The following is a 22,844-nucleotide window of genomic DNA, read 5'->3' on the forward strand; positions in this document are numbered from 1 at the left end:
TTTAATTCGCTTCTCCGCTCTTTGTTTTACCTTTCCTTGAATCCCTTTCATTTTAACCCCAAATCCCAGAATGTGTTGGAAAGAAAAGGTGGCAAGTCCGGTTTTGCAGAGCTCCGTTTAGCAAGAAGTGAAGCAAACACCCCGCTTCGGTGGTGCGTCAGTCCAATCCTGACTGATCATGATATGGATTGCCTTCAAAGTAAAGACACACACAAAAAAAAAATCCCCAACGAGTCTGCCCCAGTAAAAATCCCCACTGAGTCTGCCTCAGTAAAAATCCCCAAGCAGAATGGGATGAAAGAACCAAAGCCTTACACGGGCGAATCATCACAAAATCAGGAAATATGAGTCTGATCAGTTTGAAAAGGGGGTCGCCTGTGAATCCAATCAATGGCGGAGTTTTCTCAACAGAAATGAGGCCGGGACCAAGCAATTGGAACGATCAAGGACACCGAACCAACCACCGTTTTCAAACTGACAATTGTTCTTTGTTTGGAAAATTGAAACAGGTGCAATCCAAAGCAACCGTGCAAAAAGCAGGTGCCGCCCAAAAGGAAAAGAAATGCACAAGTTCAAGGAACAGCTTTGCAGCAAGGAATCGACCCGAGAGGGAAGTTTCCTCCAAATTCTTTCCTGCATGTTTACTAAAATATATATATATATATATATATATATATAAAAAAGGAAAAATATATACAAAAAAAAACGAAAAGAGAAATAAGAAGAAAATTCCAAAAAAAGGGGGTGAGTTTAGAATCACCAATATCAACCTATTTTTTAGCCGACATTAGGGCTCCAATCCCTGAGTTGAGCATTTTTCTTTAGCCGACATTAGGGCTCCAATCCCTGAGTTGAGCAGTTTCCTTTAGCCAACATTAGGGCTCTAATCCCTGAGTTGAGCGTTTTTCTTTTAGCCGACATTAGGGCTCCAATCCCTGAGTTGAGCATTTTTCTTTAGCCAACATTAGGGCTCCAATCCCTGAGTTGAGCGTTTTTCTTTTAGCCGACATTAGGGCTCCAATCCCTGAGTTGAGCAACTTTCTTTTAGCCGACATTAGGGTTCTAATCCCTGAGTCGAGTAGTTTCCTTTAGCCAACATTAGGGCTCCAATCCCTGAGTTGAGCATTTTCTTTTAGCCGACATTAGGGCTCCAATCCCTGAGTTGAGCGACTTTCCTTTAGCCGACATTAGGGCTCCAATTCCTGAGTTGAGCGATTTTCTTTTAGCCGACATTATGGCTCCAATCCCTGAGTTGAGCATTTTATTTTAGCCGACATTAGGGCTCCAATCCCTGAGTTGAGCGACTTTCCTTTAGCTGACATCAGGGCTCCAATCCCTGAGTTGAGCAACTTTCCTTTAGCCGACATTAGGGCTCCAATCCCTGAGTCGAGCGATTTTTCTATTAGCCAACATTAGGGCTCCAATCCCTAAGTTGAGCAATTTGCTTTTAGTCGACATTAGGGCTTCAATCCCTGAGTTGAGCGGCTTTTCTTTAGCCGACATTAGGGCTCCAATCCCTGAGTTGAGCGATTTTCTTTTAGCCGACATTAGGGCTCCAATCCCTGAGTTGAGCATTTTCTTTTAGCCGATATTAGGGCTCCAATCCCTGAGTTGAGCGACTTCCTTTAGCTGACATCAGGGTTCCAATCCCTGAGTTGAGCAACTTTCCTTTAGCCAACATTAGGGCTCCAATCCCTGAGTCGAGCAATTTTTCTTTTAGCCAACATTAGGGCTCCAATCCCTGAGTTGATCAATTTGCTTTTAGCCGACATTAGGGCTCCAATCCCTGAGTTGAGTGATTTCCTTTTAACCGACATTAGGGCTCCAATCCCTGAGTTGAGCGACTTTCCTTTAGCCGACATTAGGGCTCCAATCCCTAAGTTGAGCGACTTTCCTTTAGCCGACATTAGGGCTCCAATCCCTAAGTTGAGCGATTTTCCTTTAGCCGACATTAGGGCTCCAATCCCTGAGTTGAGTGATTTTCTTTTAGCCGGCATTAGGGCTCCAATCCCTGAGTTGAGCGATCTTCCTTTAGCCAACATTAGGGCTCCAATCCCTGAGTTGAACGTTTTTCCTTTAGCCGACATTAGGGCTCCAATCCCTGAGTTGAGCAACTTTCTTTAGCCGACATTAGGGCTCCAATCCCTGAGTTGAGCAACTTTCCTTTAGCCGACATTAGGGCTCCAATCCCTGAGTTGAGCGATTTTTCTTTTAGCTGACATTAGGGCTTCGATCCCTGAGTTGAGCGATTTTCCTTTGGCCGACATTAGGGCTCCAATCCCTGAGTTGAGCAATTTTCTGTTAGCCGACATTAGGGCTCCAATCCCTGAGTCGAGCGGTTTTCCTTTTTAGCCAATATTAGGGCTCCAATCCCTGAGTTGCGCATTTTCTACCTTTTGCAAACATCAGGGCCCCAATCCCTGAGTTGCGCCTTTTAGACTTGAGGTTTCCAATCCCCTCATCAATTCTGTAGATTTTTTATGGCATTTAACTCACGAAATTTTCCTAGTGAAATTGGGGCAGAAAATTTCGTTCGTTTGTTTTGTTGTCTCAGCAGGTCTGACCTCGAGGCGCATGGATCGAGACGACCTACGGTTTGAGTCTCAATCCAGAATAAAGAAAAGAACAAAAAGACGTTCCCAAATATTGGAACAAACAAAGTGCGGATCGCTCAAAATCTGATTGAAGTCCCAAGCTCCGCCAATCCGTTTCACTCAATGCTGCAGAAATAAACAAGCGCGTACAACTTGCGAGCATCAAGATTCGGATCGAAGTCTACAAGCAGAATCAGCTAAGACCCAAGATCAAGTTACGAAAGAATTATAGATAGGAATCTTGTAATTAATGGTTGGCAGGCATAAGTAGTTAGTTCAGTTTCAATTTTCTTTGGTTGTAATAAGGAGGTCGGTAAAGCAGTAGCGGCAACAGCAACAACAACAACAGTAACAGCAAGCATCGCAATCCCATGGTAGTCCCAACTACCAAAACTTCCCGAACTACATTGACCTGATTCCTGTTTAGCCCAGGATATGTAGGAAATCTTTGAAGCAAAGATTCAGTCAAATCTTTCAAAATGTGCTTCACACGGAGTATTCCAACGGGCAAAAATCACTCATATCCACTCACTTTATCTTTGCACGAAAACCCTTCGTGTTTTCGAACAAAGAGGGGCAGCTGTGAGCACGTAATTTTTGTTTACACGACAATTACTCCAAAAGAAATCGAAAAAATAAATAAATTGTCTTTGCGTATAATTTTGTGAATTTGCGTGGCATTTTGATAGTTATTTGTAGTTTTTATCTGTGATTTGTTTAGTTTTATCAATTAAAAAATATAAAAATATATGTCGCATGTAAATTTAGGATTTTGTTCTACTATTAGGAATTAATTAAATCGTATTTGGTTTTGAATGATTAAAAAATCACAAAAAATATTATCTTTGGTAATTTTATCATTCTATCGTTTAGAGGTTGATTTTTGTTTAATTAATATATGATATTGTGTGTTAATTATTACTAAAGAATCAATTGATGTCTTGTGATATAATTTTAATATTTTTTATATTTTTATTTTTAGGATTTTTTGTAAATTCGGATTTTAATTAGAAATAGAAAAGAAAAAGGGAAAAGAAAAGAGTGCAAAATTGAAGAAGATTCGGACCTGGGCTAATTTTAAACCCAAAAATCAGGCCCAAAACACGCTGACCCAGTCCATCCCTCAGACACCATAAAGAACGACGCCGTTTTGGCACCCTCCATCTGAACCGTTGGTCAAACAGATCCAACGGTCCAGTTCAGGTCCCTCATTAATCCAATCGACGTCGTTTAGGCATGACCAATCGGAACCGTTCATCCCATCCAATCCAACGGCTCTAGGCTTTCCCCAGATACCTGACCCACTGATACCCGGATTGACCCATTCCCAACATTAAACCAAAATGATGTCGTCTCTTTAAGTTGAGAGATCAAGGCCGTTGATCATCGGTGATCCAACGACCATAATTCAACCCCCCATCCCGTATATAAACTTTCCCCTCTCACCCCCGCGCCCTAAGCCAGACCCCCCTCATCTTCGTCTCTTTCAGAGACTGAACCCAAGCACCCCCAAGAACCCTAGCGCCGCCCTTGCATCCCCTCACCGTAAACCCGGCGGCAACGATGCTGGTGACCACCAGACTAACACCCCTAGTACACCTCGACCCCCTGGACACGGATCTGCAAACCGTTGGTCTCGAATCCTCACCCATCGTCTCGAATCTTCATTTGAAGATTCGATCCAAACCCCAACCTATGCTAAACCACCCCAAATCCATACCAGTTACTCCCCTGACCTCCCTCGTGACCAAACCAAGCTTGGTTTGGTTCGAATCTAACCAGAAAACTCCAAGTCCCAAATCAAACCCAAGAACCCTAGAAATCCAGAATCTGAGGGTTTTGTCCATTAAACGAAAGGGTGGGGGTCAGATGAGAAGTCAGATACACCCTAGCTGACATCTTTACAGATGAGAAGTCAGATGTAAGATGAGTTTAATAATAAAAGACTGAAAATGCACATGAGAATAGTAGTGGAACCTGCTGTACAGTAGGATATCCACTGCATTTTTGAATTTCAGCAGATTAAAGTAGAAGAAACCCCATGCCTAGACAATCCTAAATAGAAATGACAGCCTTTAGGGTTTATTTTAAGCCATGGGCAGCCTGCCTATAAAAGGGGGGTTCTTCTTTTCTTCAGAAAAGGAAGAACATCAAGAGGAACTGTAGGAAAAACAGTAGAGAGTTTTGACATAACATTTTGAGAGATCAGGAGTTTTAAAACAAGAAAAAGAGGGGGTCAGAACCAAAAAAGAGGGAGGAAGGAGAGATATAGGCAGCAGGACACACAAAAGGTTCCAGGGCCTAAAAGCAAAAATATAGGCTGGTAGTCGAGAGAATTTTCCAGGATCTCAGTGTTTTAAAGCTAGGTTTCACAACAAAGAACTTTAGTTTGTTTTCTGCTCGAAAGTTCAAAATCAGAAACTACTGTTTTATTGCTTCTGCCTGCGATCCTCTTGTACTGCTGGGATTTATCTGGTAGCATGGGTTGTCTGTTGATTTTTCAAGCACTACTCTTCAAGCTACTGGGTTCTTCTCTTGGTCTTAATCTGTCCCTGAGATTTCTGCTGCTGTCACTACTAGTTTTTTACTAGTTTTGTTGTGTTGTCTAACATATTATTGTTGTGTGTGTGATACTACTGCTCTTGCTGACCCCTTCTCTCTTCTTGTGTCCAACATCCAGGTACACACTAGAATTTCACACTGATGTAACAGTAAAGTTGAGCATGAAATGAAAGATACGAAGGACTTTAATCGTTTGATGTCGTATTTGTAGTTTTATAAAAATGTTAGTAGATCTGTGCAGTATTTTGTTTTACAACTCAATGAAAAACGCATTAGGTAGTTTGTATTTAATTGAAACTAAGTTGTCTAATATGGGACCTATAGTTGTTTAGTTTGTCTGTATGGTATAGCTATGTAATTTGTGGAATGCACAAGTTAGTTAGTATATTGATAGCCAAATTTCATCTCTAGTCATATTTTACACACATAAGGTATTGCTCCTAATTCTGCCAAATGTAATATAATTTTTTTTTGAGTTAACTTTATCAAATCGGACTTCATTAGGCAGTTTATAGGACAATGTTGGAATCCCGTTAGTAATGTCCTCTAGTAGTTGATTCTAGTAATCCCAAAAATATGTTAGTTTAAGTTCAACTTGAAGAACGATTAGCGTGAGCTTAGCATTTTATCAATCTTGTATGCATTTTTTCTTAATTAAATTAAAAGCATGTTCGCTCATGGAATAAGGCACGAAATAATTCCCCGTCTCGCAGATAATTAATCTGATAATTAATAAGGGGCCGGAGCTGGCCAAACATGTAATTTAATTAGCGTATATTTTCTTCTTTCATTTTTAGAGACAAAACATAATAGAAAAATGTAGTCACCGTAGGTTTATCCTTTCAATAATTGAGACGAGCCTCGCCAAATACAAATGCAAATTGTGGGGCCCTCAATAATTGGTTGTAATAAATTTTTAGATTTCTCGGGATGGGCCGTTTAGTGAACTTCACTGCTTTCCCTAAAGATAATAACGCGTTAGACTCTTTAGGCGCGATTTAACTAAATTACCTTCTTAAATTCAGGTGCGCATTTATGTGACCAAAATCCAAATCTCAACGGAGTTGGAATGTATTAACAACCACGGGTGCATTGATTGTGACGTGGTTCGAAATGCATTTTTACGACGTTGCAATTCCATAAAAAATAAATAATAATAATAAAGCAGTTTAAACCTAATAAAAGCACACAAGTTATAACATTTATTAAAACCAGATATTTAGCCATTATAACAATTTAAGCGACCGTGCTAGAACCACTGGATTCGGGGGTGCCTAACACCTTCCCTCGGGTCAACAGAATTCCTTACTTAGAATTTCTGGTTCGCAGACTTCATTTGGAAAGTCGAATATTTTCCTCGAATTGGGATTCAAGATAAACCGGTGACTTGGGACACCAAAAGCCAAACCTTTCCCAAGTGGCGACTCTAAATTAAATAAATAATCCCATTTCGAATATCGTCACTTAAATTGGAAAAACTCCCTCACGCATTTATCCTTTTGGGGTAGGCGCGCAAAAAGGAAGTGTGACAGGGGTTAATCTTGCAAATTAATTTCCAAGTGTTGTGTTAGTTAGAATGGCTAACATTTGCAAAACTTAAGGGAAAGAAAAGAGAAGGCCATCAGCTTCATTTGAATTTGGACCCAAAACATCTCAGAGGCCCAATACCCTCAAAACAGCCCCAACCCAATTCCCAATTCGACCCGCTTGGCCCAAATCCCCATTTTATTAAAACATCCCTCTCTCATTCTCTGATGAGAGACCGAGCGCCCCCTCCCCCCCCTCCCCCAAACAAAAAAAAACTAGCACCGTCGCCCCAAAAGACTAACCCTAGTCAGCCACCTCCCTCCTCACACTCTCCTCTCACCCTTTAACACCACCCTACACACACAGACGGAAAACAAACAGAGAATCACTCTCCTTCATTGTTCTTCTTAGAGAAAATTCAAGCAATCACTCGCTTCACAATCTGAAAACTCACACTTTCACTCAGCTGAAACAACGTTCAAAAATACGAAAAAAAAGAAAACAGATCTGAAAAACAAAAATGGCTCCGAAACAGAAGAAGAATAGGATTCAAAGGGAATTTCATTCAAAGTGTTTCTAGTGGTTATTGTTCACTTAAACTTTCTTGGATCTAAACAATGATTTGATCAAAGATCGATGCTGCTCGTTGCTGTATTTGTTGAGTTTCATCTTTGCGGAGTTCTGCTTTTATTCATCTAGCTTTTATTTGGCAAATCTCTAGCCAATTCCCAAGCAATTAGGTACACATCTCCAACTTGTACTTGTTCCTAAATTTGCAATGAAATTTCAGCTTTCTTCTCCTAAATTCTCTTAACGTGAGTGATTGAATTTGTTGTCAATTTGGGTTTTAACATAAGTGGAATATTTGTGAACTTGTTTGAAGTACTAGATCTAGCTAATACTTAAATATGCTATAGATTCCGACAACATGGCAGAATGAGTAGGAAAATCATTTATATGACTTGTATGAATAATTCATTAGCTAGGTTTTTGCTCCGTAGTCAAAATTTCGAGTTCGAATTCGTTTGGGTGTTCGAGATTCTTGTTGAAAACACTAAGACGAAGCTGCAATGGAAGGTTTATTTTGATTGGAACTTTCTGTTGTGATCTTTTTGGTTCGACGTCTGCTGAATTTAGGAACTAAGGTATGAAATTTTACATAACTGAATGTTCTTACTGCTAAGATCTGTTTAGCTTGTTACTGGGAAGCTTCTAGCCAATCTCTGCTGCATTTTTTGCTCTCATTTTTGTACTTCGATTGAGAATTTGAGGGCTAAAGCTTTGGTGAAGTTTGGTCTAGGGAAACTATTTGCAGAAGTTGTTTGTGCTAAAAAAGTTTGAAGCTGCAGCTCCTGCAGTTTGAGCTCAAAAATTTGTTATGCAGCTTTTTACATGTTCATACATTTATGAACCTGAATAATGTTAGAATAAGGTTGAAATGCTAATAGATGTAAAAAAATGATTATTGATGGAATGTTCAGACTTCTGTAAAGTAGCCTTCCAATTTAGTAGTTGAGCAATTGAGCACTGAAGCCGTTGATTTGTCCTTACCATAGAAATTCAAAAATAGACAGATTTACAAGTGTCCATTTAAAAATAACCACAGTTTCAAAAGTAATCGAAATTTAGTCACTTTTCATGTAAAGATAAATTTGAACGAAAACACTATTCAAAATCCAGGAAAATACTCCAGTATAATATACTGGAGTTCCAGTATAATATACTGGAGTTTGGAGCGCTGGTGCTCCAGTCTCCAGTATATTATACTGGAGCCAGCAAAGTATACCGGTCCAGCATAATATGTTGGAAGTTCATACACAGGTGCACCGAACTCCAGTATATTATGCTGGACCGATCTATGTTGCAGCAAAATATTAATTACTTTTTAATGACTTGGCAAACGCTGACTATTTTTGAATGACCAGTTCGAAAACTGACTAGACCGTGCTATTTTACCTATTTAGGACAAGCTGTGTGTGAAAAGCAGTGGGCCTTTGCTCAGTAACAAATCTGGGCCTAATGTTTGGGCCAACAAGGCTAGGTATGAGTTTAGGATTAATAGAGTGCTAAGGTTAAATTTGGGGTTTTTGGTTCATTATAAACCAGTGCGCCATTCACCTTGGACTCAACGTCTTTTAGACTTTTATCAATTCACTACATTTTGTCCTCAATGAGATTCCATAATTTATACCCTTGCAATAATCTCAAATAAGTTCTTTTAGGAAAATCATGAACATCGTTGCTTGCTTTAGGTGCGATTAAATAAACCCTCGTGACTATGCGTATGGTTCCCGCGGTATGGTCACGATACGTAAGTCTCAACTCGAGTGTGCATTTCACGTGACTCGATCATAACTTCAAATAATAATAAAAATCAACATGTTGTAGATCGCGGGTGTGTTTCACGTGACACTATTTGCAATATGTATAAAACAAACGAGTGCGTGACATCGTGACTTGTTCAAATAAATCCCATAAATATTAAAAGTGGTCAAATAATTAAAAGCGGTTAAAAAGTAAAAATGCACAATAGGTTTTGAATATCTAATAAATTAGATAATTAGACCAATTATTAATAGTTGAGCTACTGTGGTAAAACCACAGAACTCGGGAGTGCTTCACACCTTCTCCTAGGTTAACAGAATATCTTACCCGGTCTTCTGTGTTCGTGGACCAAAAATAGAGTCAATTTTCCTTGATTTGAGATTTAAAATAAACCGGTGACTTGAGACAACATAAATTATTCCAAGTGGTGATTCTGAATCAATAAATAATCTCATTTCGATTAATATCACTTTAATTGGAAAAACTCCCTATCCCCACGGGAAAAAGGAGGTGTGACATCACCCCTATCACTTCTAATCATTTTGATTTTTTTATTCAATTGATTCTCCACTTAATTCTTGTATTGCTTAAATGCTTCAATTGCTTTATCCTTACTATTAAACAAATAAACATAACAATATTGAGTGCAATTGTCAATAAAAGTTATAAAATACTTTTTTCCACCTCGAAATGGTGTCCACTTCATATCGCAAATGTCAATATGAATTAAGTTTAAAGGATTTGAATTTCTTTCAACGGACTTATAAGGATGTTTTATGAACTTAGATTCAACACATATTTGACATTTTGATTTATTACACCCGAGTTTAGGCAATACTTCTAAATTTATTAACTTTCGGAGGGTTTTGTAATTGACATGTCTTAAACGAATATGTCGTAAATCAGTTAACTCCAATAAATAAGAAGAAGCTGAAATTTTATTAATATTGTCAACAACCATTACATTGAGTTTAAAAAGGCCCTCTGTGAGGTAGCCCTTTCCAACATACATTACATTATTGTTTACAACAACTTCGTCAGATACAAATACACATTTGAATCCATTCTTAACAAGTAAAGAAGTTGAAACTAAATTCTTCCTAATAATAGGAATATGAAGAACGTTGTTGAGCGTTAACACCTTGCCAGAAGTCATCTTCAGGAATATTTTCCCATAATCCTCAATCTTGGTTGTTGTAGTAGTTCCCATGGAAAGCACTTCTTCGGGACCAATAGTAGAGTAAGTCGCAAATGCTTCTTTGACAGCACAAACATGTCGAGTGGCTCCAGAGTCAATCCATCACTCCTTCGGATTTCCAACTAGGTTTCATTCCGAAAGCATTGTACACAGATCATTAATGTCATTATTCTTCTCCACTATGTTGGCATGTCCCTTCTTCTTATCCTTTTTCGGGAGACGACAATCGGGGCTTTTTGGCAAGCTTTTCCACAATTGTAGCAGTTCCCCTTGAACTTCTTTTTGTTCTTCTCCTTAGTCTGTCTAGAAGACCTCTTCCTCTTCTTACTTTTTGGAACAATCTCCTCAACGATATTAGCTCCCATAATCATTGAATTTCCACGAGACTTCTTCTCGGCTGTCTTGTTGTCTTCCTCAATCTTGAGACGAATCATAAGATCTTCCAACTTTATTTCTTCGCATTTGTGCTTAAGATAGTTTTTGAAATCGCTCCCGGAATTAGGCAATTTTTCAATCATTGCAGCCACTTGAAATGCTTCATTCACTACCTGTCACGACCCCGGTTCGCCCTCCGTGAACCATTGTGACGACACCTAGTCTCTACGACTAGGTAAGCCTAAATTGTGGAAGATAACCAAAACTTGCGGAAGTAAACAATTTAAAAACAGAAATAAAGCAATAACAGTGTTTAAATGTGCCGCTCGGCATACACAATTTATAAACCTCAAAACCAATATCCAAATCTAAGACCCGGAAACCTACGAATCACAAGCTAAGGAAAGGAAATACTACATAGCTCTAATTCCAGAATTTGTCTAATAAAAACAGAAAGTACAGAAGGGCTAAATACTAAAAGCAGGAATAAAAATGGACTTCTCGGTCTGCTGACGCGATAGATGTACCTCGAAGTCTCTAAGCAGTCGCCTTCTTCAAGGATGGTAGGCCTGAGTAGAAGTACCTGGATCTACACATGAAAAACATGTGCAGAAGAGACATGAGTACACCACAGCGGTACTCAGTAAGTGCCAAGCCTAACCTCGGTTAGGTAGTGACGACGAAAGTCAGGGCCCTACTGAGATTAAATAAATATAAAGATGACAGGATAAGATAAGTAGTACAATTGAGAATCTACAATAAGAATCTACACAGAATAATAAGAGTACAATAACGAAAACAGAGATGAAGACAAACCACAAGGGAGTACCACTCATAACAAGGATGATAATCGGGGATCTCTTGGTATCCTCAATATATGTTAGGGATCTCTTGGTATCCTCAATATATGCTAGAGATCTTTTGGTATCCTCAATATATGCTAGGGATCTCTCGGTATCCCGAGGATCTCTTGGTATCCTCAATATATGTTAGGGATCTCTTGGTATCCCGAGGATCTCTTGGTATCATCAATATATGCTAAGGATCTCTTGGTATCCTCAATATATGCTAGGGATCTCTTGGTATCCCGATGACATCTTGGTATCCTCAATATACGTGCCAGGGATCTCTTGGTATCCCGCACCTTAGTCTAGATCATAAATACGTACAGGGGATCTCCCGGGATGTCGTCCCGTAGTCCCAAATTAAAAACACATAGAAGCAACACAAGAATACTCAATTAAATGCAAAATTTCTTACCAAGTAAACAGTTAATTCTAGCCTAACATGCTTCACGTAATGCAATTAAGGAAGTTTAAGCAAATAGGCAACTAAATCAACTAAACATGCTTTTCTAAACTACAACAGGCTAAATTGGCAAGCAGAATATAGCAGGAAAAAAGAACTCAATTGAAATACTTAAAGTAAAACCGGATTTTCAACAATTAGCTCAAGTACGCACTCGTCACCTCACGTACAAGGCATTTCAATTACCAAATATATTATATCCTAAGGGGAAGGTCCCCCACACAAGGTTAGACAAGCCACTTACCTCGAACCGGCTCAAAATCAACTCGAAACCATACTTTTGCCACGAGTATCCGACTCCAAATGACCCAAATCTATTCAATTCAATTGCATATTGTAAATAACACCTCAAGTAATTGATTCTACAATTAAAGTCTAAGCTAATACGTGAAATTATGTAAAATGACCAAAACGCCCCTCAGGCTCACGTCTTGGAATCGGGTGAAATTTACATTTTCAAAAACCTCGCACTCTCACGAGTTTATACATAAAAAGAACACTGAAATCGGAGTCCAAATGACCCCTCAAATCCTCTTTTAAAGGCCTCTTAAGCTCAAGCCCTGATTACCTATTTTTTCCAAATTTTTTACCACTAATTAGGTCTTTAATCACATAAAAACGAGTTATGAAGTCAAGGATGTTATCTCCAAGCGATTCCCCTTTGTTTTCCTCAAAAATCACTCTCAAAAGCTTCAAAAACAATTAGAAATGGTGGAAATAAACTCCCAAGTCGCGGAACCCCTTTTTACAATAATGCTCAGCAGTTTCCGCATCTGCGGTCTCGCTTTTGCGGAACAAATGTCGCATCTGCGACTTCCCACTTAAGGCCAGATTCCGCATCTGCGGCCCTTTACCCGCAGGTGCTGTACCGCTTTTGCGGAAAATATACCGCATCTGCGGTTCCTGGAGAGATGGCCAATTTTCGCTTCTGCGGCTCCTTAGCCGCTTCTGCGGCTCCGCATCTACGGTCCCCAAACCGCAGATGCGAAAATACCAGAAGGCCAACTGCTGCATAACTTCAACTCCAAACTTTTCTCCGGTAACCATCTGAATCCATACCGAGGCCCCCGGGACCTCAACCAAAGGCATCAACATATCCTAAAACATTATTCAAACTTGTACAAATCTTCAAAACACTTCAGACAACATCAAAACAACCAAAACACATCGGATTCAAGCCTAAGTTTCTAAAAATCTTCCGAATTCCGTTTTCGATCAAAACCCCAACTAAAACACGTCCGAATGACCTGAAATTTTGCACACACATCCCAAATGACATAACGAAACTACTGCAACTCTCGGAATTCCATTTCGACCCTCGGATCAAAATCTCACTATCGAACCGGAAACTTCCAAAATTCAACTTTCGGCATTTCAATCCTAAATTAGCTACGGACCTCCAAAACACAATCCGAACACGCTTCTAACCCCAAAATCACCCAACGGAGCTAACAAAACGATCGAATTTTCATTCCGATGCCGTTTTCATACTGTTTCGACTATGATCAACTTTCCAACACTTAAGCTCTCATTTAGGGACTAAGTGTCCCAAAACTCTCGAAATTCAAAACCGAACATCCCGACAAATCGCATTAGCAGAAATAAACTTGGGGAAAGTAGTTAATAGGGGATCAGAGCGTTAATTCTTAAGACGACCGGCCGGGTCGTCACACTACCATACCTTCAACAATAAGGTCGTGAAAAATAAGTTGAAGCTCTTGAACTTGGGTTCCAATGATTTTGTTGTCTATCATTTTATTGTCTAGAAACTTGGTAACCACAAACTTCTTCAAGCATGCATCTTCAGTCTTGTACTTCTTCTCAAGTGCCTCCCATAATTCTTTCAAAGTTTTCATAGCACTGTAGACATTGTACAAGTCATCCTCCAAAGCACTTAGGATGTTGCCTTTGCAAAGAAAGTCTGACTATATCCACGCCTCAACATTCATAAACTTCTCATTGTCCGGCATGTCGGCGACATGCACTGGAGGGTCTTCACTGGTGATTTTGTGCATACCAAGTGTGGTAAGCCAGAAGAACACCCTTTGCTGCCATCCTTTGAAGTTGGCTCTAGAAAATTTCCCTGGTTTCTCGGCCGGTGGTACAACAGTTCGACTTGACGAGGCTATCGTCATTGCTGTAATAGTCGCAGAAGAATTTCCATTATCAGTTGTCATTTCTCATTGTCCACAACAGAAGAGTTCAATTAATGACAGAAAATAGAACAATAAGCAGTACTGTAATAAATGATAAATAATATATTTAATAAATAAAAACCAAAGTTTTTATATACTGTTCACAGAAAACAATGAAGTTTTTATGTTCTTCAAATCATTTCAATTTTAATGCTTCGATGAAGTTTTTATATCTTCAAATCAGAATAGAAAAATTCAGAAGAAGTAGAAAATCACACAGGTTTTAATCTCCCAAACAGAATACATATTAGAAATAAAAATTAATTTTCTTAAGATTGTTATCGAATCTGTATTACTATAGTAATAAATAACAAAACAGTAAACTTTCTGAAACAAAAATATAAAGTTAGCATCAACAGAATGTCGAAATAATATCTGAAAAATAATTTCGGAATAAATCGAGCCCACTGAATGCACAATGTGTCCTTTAGGAAATTATTCCCCTCAAGTACCCGAGGTGCTGGAATATTATCCTCTTAGGATAGAATGATTTAACTCACCGGTGTATTGGTATCGAAAACTCTGATGAACTGCGAACCACTCAATGGTTGTAAAACACACTGAAAATTTTTGTGCAGAAGAAGAAGAAGATCAAAGAATTTCTAAAGGAAAGATTCTGGGATCAAGGCATAATTATAGCTATTTTCTGGCATTGTTTCTGAAAAGGATTGCAACCTTTCAGAAACAACCATGGCTGTTGGAACATGTGGGAATATTTCACGTTTGAAATATTCCGAGAAAGAAAAGGACCGGGTCCTGGGTTATTTCAGGTTGGATTTTTGTTAATTAATTAAATTAATAATTAAAAGAAATTTTGTTCAAAACGATCAATCAATCAATCTATGGCCGAAGCCGAAGCCGAAGCCGAGCGAGCGACGACGACGACGACACAAAGCTTACTTTCTTTCCAACCATTTAACACCAAGAGAAGTGCTTTCTCAATATAAGCACATTCACTTTTTTTTCCACCACCAATGAGGAACATTTGCTCTTTCCAAAGCAAAAAGGAGCTTATTTCCCTCCACTTCTTCCCTCCATTTCCCATTCACCAATCTTTAATCCTAACAATCCCCCACATGAATGGGGAATGGCTATAAGACAAAGGAATGCACGGACGAGCGTGTGATTTACATGCAAGGATTAATTGTATCTGGATAAGTAGGTTTCCGTTTGAACTTTCCGTAGTGAACTTATATCAGATATACTCGGTCAATCGGTAGATTTAATATCTTTGAACGGTCGAGCTTTGTTATATACCTAGACAACATAAGTCGCGCAATCAACCCTTAACCATCTATGGTTCTCACGCTTGTGTTCGTTTCAGCCATGAACACCGCTTGATTTCATGAGTGCTTAGAGAATGGGCCTATACTTTCATTCCCTTGAAGCGGCTTACAGTTCATCCTCACATAGGTGATTTCTAAACGTGTAATCCTATAGACACACTATCTGATTATTTACTGCCACACTTAGCAAATCATTAAAAAGCTTTAAGCTTTATTGACTCATCAAAAAACTTTAATGGTTTACCCTGATTTCTGAACATTGTCTTCAAAACGAGAACATGTTAAGTTATTTGATAATGTTGAACCGTCAATCATAACTTTGTTTGATCTCCTTGAACCTAGTTCTTGGGATCTGTAGTCTGCTAGGTAGAGTTACCGCCATGATGGCTTGTCCTAGGCCTTAATCCCATTCCCTTCGATGATCTTTCAACTGCCTCTCTAGATAGGCCTTTTGTAAGTGGATCTGACACGTTATCTCTTGACTTTACGTAGTCAATCGTAATAACACCACTAGATAGTAGTTGTCTAACGATATTGCGTCTCCAAAGCAAAAGGGAACTCACTTTCCCTCCACTTTCGTCCCTCCATTCCCCATTCACCAATCTTTAATCCCAACAATTAGTTCATCTAGTGTTTAATCTAATAATAGACACAAAAAAAAGAATAAAAGTGGATATGCTCATACTTTATACTTCACCAAAATCTCAAAATATTTTATTCAAAGGTAAGTACCATATGATAGTTATATATGTTTTTGGATTGCTTAATATCATATATGGGTACTTTACTGAATATATGTTTCATGATTAACAACATTTGCTCGTTGGCTGCTGTAATGATCGATATTACGATCGGTATTGCTATAAGGATTTAAGTTATATATATATATGACAACATATAGTTTTTAACACATGCTAATATGCTTGTTTCTGTCTCTTGAGCTCTATAATGTCTAATTAGTCAAATGAGAAGCTGAAGCATGAAGTGATTTATGTAGTGATTGTATTATTTCAGACATGATTAAATGACCAGTCTAATATATTTTTTGCGTTTAATTCAGGGAAAGAAATAGCATAGGATTTGTGACCTTCTACTAAAAGAAAAATCAGTAAAAAAAAAGAAAAACTAAAAGTAAATCGGAGATAACGAATGTGATGAGAGACATAAAAGCTAAGGAATTACAAAATAGAAACAACTTAGATTGCCTATATGATAACTAAAATAAGGAATAGTAATAGAACAAAAATTTACTTATTTACCAACGTAGAACTGCTAATATGTATTACAACGAATATTTGCACCTTACGAATTTCACCTTTACAACTAGTTGAATGAAATATTCTTTACGACAAATTTAACCCGCTAAACTAATGAAAGACGAAATTTAAAGGTCATTTTTGCAAACACCATACATTTGATTACACTTGGGGCTATTAGAACAAATAGCCTCTTTAAGGCAAAACAGAGAGCCACAGACAGAAGAAATCTTGTTGATTATAAATGTTGTGGGTATATTTGAAAAATACTATAAATGTTGATTATATTTTAAACAACAACAAAAGCGGCTACTAGTCCCCTCCATTTCCCCCCTCTCCATTTTTCCCAAGTTTTAGCTTAGATTAGGGACGCGTGGCATGTTAGAATTAATGACTAAGATTTAATTGATTAAAACAATGTCCTAACTATGGTTTAAATAATTAATAACTTGTCCATAAATATATTAATGTTATAAAACAATAAAAGAAGAAAAGAATATTGCAGAGAAAAGTAGAGAGAGGATTCTTATTGATTTGGGATGATTTACAATGGAATAGAACCCCTCTATTTATAGGAAAAATGTGACTTAGCCACCAAGTAACAAACCCTAAGATCTCTCTAAAATATAGACATTCATCTTAAATAGAATTCTATTTATAACACTCCCCTTGAATGTCTATTCAACAGATAATGTGCCTTGTTAAAACCTTAACTAAATTAAAACCCAATGGGGAAAAAAATTCTAGTGAAGGAAAATAGTACACATATCTAACAATACGCCTTTTGATTGCCTCGTTAAAAATCTTGCAAGGAAAAATCTAGGGGGACAAAACCTTGTAAGGAAAAAGAGTACAACGCGTATTAATTCCCCCTGATGAGAGCATCAATTCACATCCTTGAGCCTTCACATTCCAATCTTGTGCTAGCTTCTTGAAGGTTGACTCGGCAGAGTTTTGGTGAATAAATTAGTCACACTAACTCCAATGAATATGTTGCACCTTGAAAATTCTCGCTATCACATTATCATGCTTATAATTATAGCAAGATACAAATGAGCACAAATTACACTTAGGATGTAGTACTTCAGGACCAAGAATTGTATGTGCTTTAAGCAATTTAAATCCTTTAAGGATTGTCATATAAGCCATATAAATAGACTTTAGATGCATATCAAGTTTTCATGTCATGCCGACATATAAAATACATGAAACTGATTGCAAACACCTATTGACTTTATACTTTCGAGTGTTTGAACTACATGTCTTTCATATGAAACCAATTCTATTTGAATTGTTTCTCCAGACTTAAGATCCTCATATCTATTTAGCGTTATCATAGATGTTCTCGACGAACATTTTATGTCGGTTCCAACATTTTTTTTCTTCATAAAGACATAACATAGAGATCTCTTCCTTCATATTTTTAGGTACATGAATCTCTCATGAGTTTTATGAAGTGTTATGTCATGTGATCTTCTAGAACACTTGCTTCCTTTATTATGATCATTTGCTCATCTTTTTATCATGAAGTTTATTTGAAACCGATTTGTCTATACGCTTTAAGCGCACCATAGACTTTGTCCTTCTAAGACTTAATAGGAGCATTTGCAATGAGAATATAGTTACTTTCTTTGGGTCAGCAAATGCGTTTGGCATGCTTTGTAATATATTGCAAGTGAATTATCTTTTTATGAACTTCAAGTTCATATTATCTTATTCGAGGATATAAATGTACAAATAATAATTCATTCCACGTAACTTTTTCTCAACTTTTATCATATCTACCCCTCATGTTAGAAAAACTAATTTGTTTGCTCAACTTTGAGAACCCATCTTTGTGCGTTATGATTTTAATAAAAATATACACCGCACATCAGTAGTAATAAGATGAAATTATTTGGTTCCTGACCCTGAACCACTTGTGAGAGGAGAAAATAATATACTTTGGTATATAACGTATATCAAACTGATGTATATAACTTTTATTCTCATAAGAAATAGTTTAGCTATTAAGTGGAGGCACTCAATAAATTATTTTGCTAAACCAATTGTGTTGTAAACCAACTTATCAAGATGAACTGTCTTGAATAAAAAATCTGGAAATTATGCTCGAAATTAAATTATTGAGCAAGTTACTTCGCAGACACCGACCAGGTTGCGGGTTAATAATAATCGTACATGTAACCATCTCATAGATGCATCTTATGTGGTATACATAACAGGTGAATGAGCCCATATTCACCTTTGATATTTCCAGCATTCGTGGGATTCATTCTCCATTTTAGTTGGTATATTAATTTGTTAGATCTAATTTTAATGATGAAAATAATATATTTGCTTCTTGTGTAGGAACTCTTGGATTGGCGAAATAACTGATAAAGGAACGTATGGATTGAGTTACAAGATTGACGGAATATAGGCGTGATTAAAGGAAGAAGCAATCAATACTGAAGATACTGACGGAATCAAGGGACACGATTAAAGGAAGACGAAATCACAGAAGATACATATGGAATCAATCATAGTTAAACGCAAGAACTCAGACAAATCCATATCTCACTGAATATTCATCAAGTGTCTAAATATATAAGATCAAGATTCCGAGTTCAATAGAGCCGTTGAAGAACAACTTTATTCTTGGAAAGAATCAATCTCTTTCCAAGGATCAAATCTCTTGGGTTGGCAAATCTCTCCAGAATTCAAGCCTCTCTCTCAAAGTATTTAAACCTGTAATCATACCTTAGCTAGATATACTTTGATCGAACCAAACACCCTCTCTTTGTTCTACTGCAAACAAACATTGTAGCTCTTTAAGATTTGTTGTGTAACAAGTTAGAGAAGAAAGAGAGAAAAATACTAGTGAGGCATTGTATCAAAAAAGATGAGTGATATAGGAACTGAGCGATCACGTCATTTCCATTGCACTCGAAGAAACGCATTCACTAAAGAGAATTCCTTTGCAACCCGAGGGGACTCGACTAGGATTCACATTGAACCCGTACCAGTATAAAAATTTCGGTGTCTTTATTTCTTGCATTTACTTTCAGCATCTTATATTCTGCTATTACAATTGTTAGTTTATTGCATCTAGTCGACTAATTGAAAAATCAGTCAACTAATAGAGATTAAGTTTAAAAATTATACAATTCACCCCTTCTCTTGTACTTTCAATTGGTATCAGAGCAAGACTCACATTTTTCTTTTGCTTAACAGCTTATGAGAAAAGATGATGGAAAATCAAGTTATCATAGGAGCTCTCTTCCAGGAAGGAACTTCACAAGTTAGACCACCAAATGGACAATATTTCTCTTATTGGAAAGTGCGTATGGAGATCTATGCCAAGGCATATGATGTTAAAGTTCAGAGAGTTATCTAAAAGGGGAATTATCCCATGCCAGTTGCTACTCCATCACTTTCTGATCCTGAAAATATAGATTCATATACAAAAGAGCAAATGGAAGTGGTACAAGTTAACAATAAAGCGAGAAACCTGCTTTATAATGCCATAGGTGGTGAAGAGTATGAGAAAATCTCTAGCTGTGACACAACCATAAAAATGTGAGACAAGTTTGAAGTTACATACGAAGGAACCAGCAAAGTAAAGGAAACACATATCAGCATGTTAGTTCATGATTACAGACTCTTTTCAATGAAAGAATAAGAGTCTACTGAAGAGATGTTTGCCAGATTCAGCAAAATAATCAGCGATCTAAAAGCATTTGACAAACCATATACGAGTGGAGATCAAGTCAGAAAAATTCTCAAAAGCCTATCAACCACTTGGCAGACCAAAGTAGTCACACTTGAATCTCATGATCTAAATAAGTTATCCTATGATGAACTACGAGGAGAACTCATAGCCTTTGAAAAGACACATTTCAAGAAGACTAGTCAAGAAGAAAAAAGGAAAACAGTCGCATTCAAGGCCTCAACTGAAATAGCTAAAAATGAAATCGATGATGATCTTGAAGCTCTACAAGAAGAGAATGCTATGCTATCAAGAAACATGGATGACTTAATGAGAAGATTCAGGAATACGAGGAAATGAAGAATTCCACCTAGGCAATCCAGGCAATACAACGAACATGAAGAGACTGATGGAAAATGCTATGAGTGTGGAATATTTGGACACATTCAAGCTGATTGCCCAGATCTAAAAAGAAAAATTTCTAGAGGCTTTAACAAGAACAAATCTTTTCGAAGTTGGAGCGATGAAGACAGTTCAGAACACAAAGAGATAGCAAATTTTTGCTTCATGACGATTCTGGAAAATGAGATGAACAAATCCTCAGGATGCTGGACGGATGAGGACACCTCAGATGATGAATGCAAAGATGACAATGAGAACTGTTTCATGGCACGAGGTGAAACAAGTGAGGTAAGATCTTATAACTGTGAAAGATGCAATGAATTACAGGATATTCTTGATTTAACTTTGAAAGAGTCTCAAATTATGATGAATGAGCTTAAGAGACTCAATAAAAAAGTTAAAGACTGGAAACACAAACATGAAGTATGTGAAATCGAAAAAGAAGCACTTCAAGAAGAGTTTGAGGAATTACAAATGCAACTCAATGGCATGCGCAAATCCACCAGTTACAGTTCTGTTAGGTCAAACCAGGCGACTTACAAGTCAACTGGAAAAGGACCGGCTAGAACAAAGTCCACTAGTACTAACACTAATGAAAGACCTAAAAGTAGGTCAGGAGTTACGTGTCACTACTGTAACAAAAGTGGACATAAATATTCATTTTGTCGCTTTCGTAAAGCAAATGTTTCTGGATGGGTTTGGAAACCAAAAAACAATTCTGAATCTAGTAATACTAACCCTCCAGGACCTAAGCAAGCTTGGGTACCTAAAAGAAAGTAATCACTATATTTTACAGGAACACCACAGAATAAGCCGCAAAGGAAAATGGTACTTATATAGTGCGTGTTCCAGTCACATGACAGGTGATAAAAACCTGTTCAAACAAGTTACAAAAATTGATGTAGGAAGCGTTAAGTTTGGGGATGACTCAAAGGGAAAGATAATTGGCACTGGAACAATTTCCTTCAATAACAAATGTGACATCACTGAAGTTTGTCTCGTCGATGGACTTAACTACAGTCTGCTGAGCATAAGTCAACTATGCGACTCAGGATATGAGGTAAATTTTAAGAAAACAGGCTGTGCTATTGAAGACGAGACAGGTAAAACAGTCCTCCCAGGAAAAAGGTATGGAAATGTTTATATCCTTGATGGTTTTGAAAAGATAGATGGTCATATTTGGTTAACATCTATGTCTGATGATCCATGGTTATGACATAGGAAACTTGGTCATGCAAGCATGCATTTGATAGAAAAATTATCTAAACATGAGTTAGTTATTGGTCTACCCAAGCTGAATTTTTCTAGAACTCATATTTGTGATGCATGTCAAATAGGTAAGCAAACCAGAAACTCTTTCAAAAATAAAGATATTGTATCCACTTCTACCTTTGCAATTGCTTCATATGGACTTATTTGGGCCTATTAGAACTGCTAGTGTAGGAGGAAAAAGATATGTTTTTATTATTGTTGATGATTATTCACGTTTCACTTGGGTAATTTTCTTATCTCATAAAGATGAAACATTAAGAAATTTTGAGATTTTTTGCAAAAAGGTTGAAAGAGAAAAAGGATATCTGATTTTAACAAATCAGAGTGATCATGGAGGAAAATTTGAAAGTAGAGCACTTGAAGACTTTTGTAATAATCAGGGATACACTCATAATTTCTCTGCACCACGATCACCATAGCAAAATGGGGTTGTTGAGAGGAAAAACAGAACCCTCTAAGACATGGCAAGAACCATGTTACTATATTATTCACTGCCAAATCATTTCTGGGCAGAAAGTATAAGTACAACATGTCACATTCTCAACCGATGTCTCATAAGGCCCATTCTAAAGAAGACTCCTTATGAACTATGTAAAGGTAAATGTCCAAATATCAGTTACTTTCATCCCTTCGAAAGTTAGTATTTTATTCACAATAACGGTAAGGATAACCTTGGAAAATTCGATCCAAGAAGTGATGAAGGTATTTTTCTTGGCTACTCAATAAATAGTAGATCTTTTTGAGTCTATAATAAATGCACATTATGTGTGGAAGAATCTGTACATGTCATATTCGACGAAAATAACCCCTTGGTCGAGAAAGGAATTACTGCAGGTGATGAAGATCAAGCTCAAGA

At 37.5% G+C, this 22,844-nt stretch overlaps 1 long non-coding RNA gene across 1 annotated transcript; it reads left to right on the forward strand.

Annotated features, from left to right (window-relative positions):
• Positions 1-6,916: 6,916 nt before the first annotated feature.
• On the forward strand, positions 6,917-19,658 carry LOC138872550 (uncharacterized). Its single transcript, XR_011400955.1, has 2 exons — positions 6,917-7,423; positions 18,976-19,658. It is a non-coding gene; the product is annotated as an uncharacterized lncRNA (long non-coding RNA).
• The last annotated feature ends 3,186 nt before the right edge of the window (positions 19,659-22,844 follow it).

Source organism: Nicotiana sylvestris, chromosome 7 (assembly GCF_000393655.2).
Source record: "Nicotiana sylvestris chromosome 7, ASM39365v2, whole genome shotgun sequence".
In the NCBI taxonomy this organism is placed as follows: domain Eukaryota; kingdom Viridiplantae; phylum Streptophyta; class Magnoliopsida; order Solanales; family Solanaceae; genus Nicotiana; species Nicotiana sylvestris.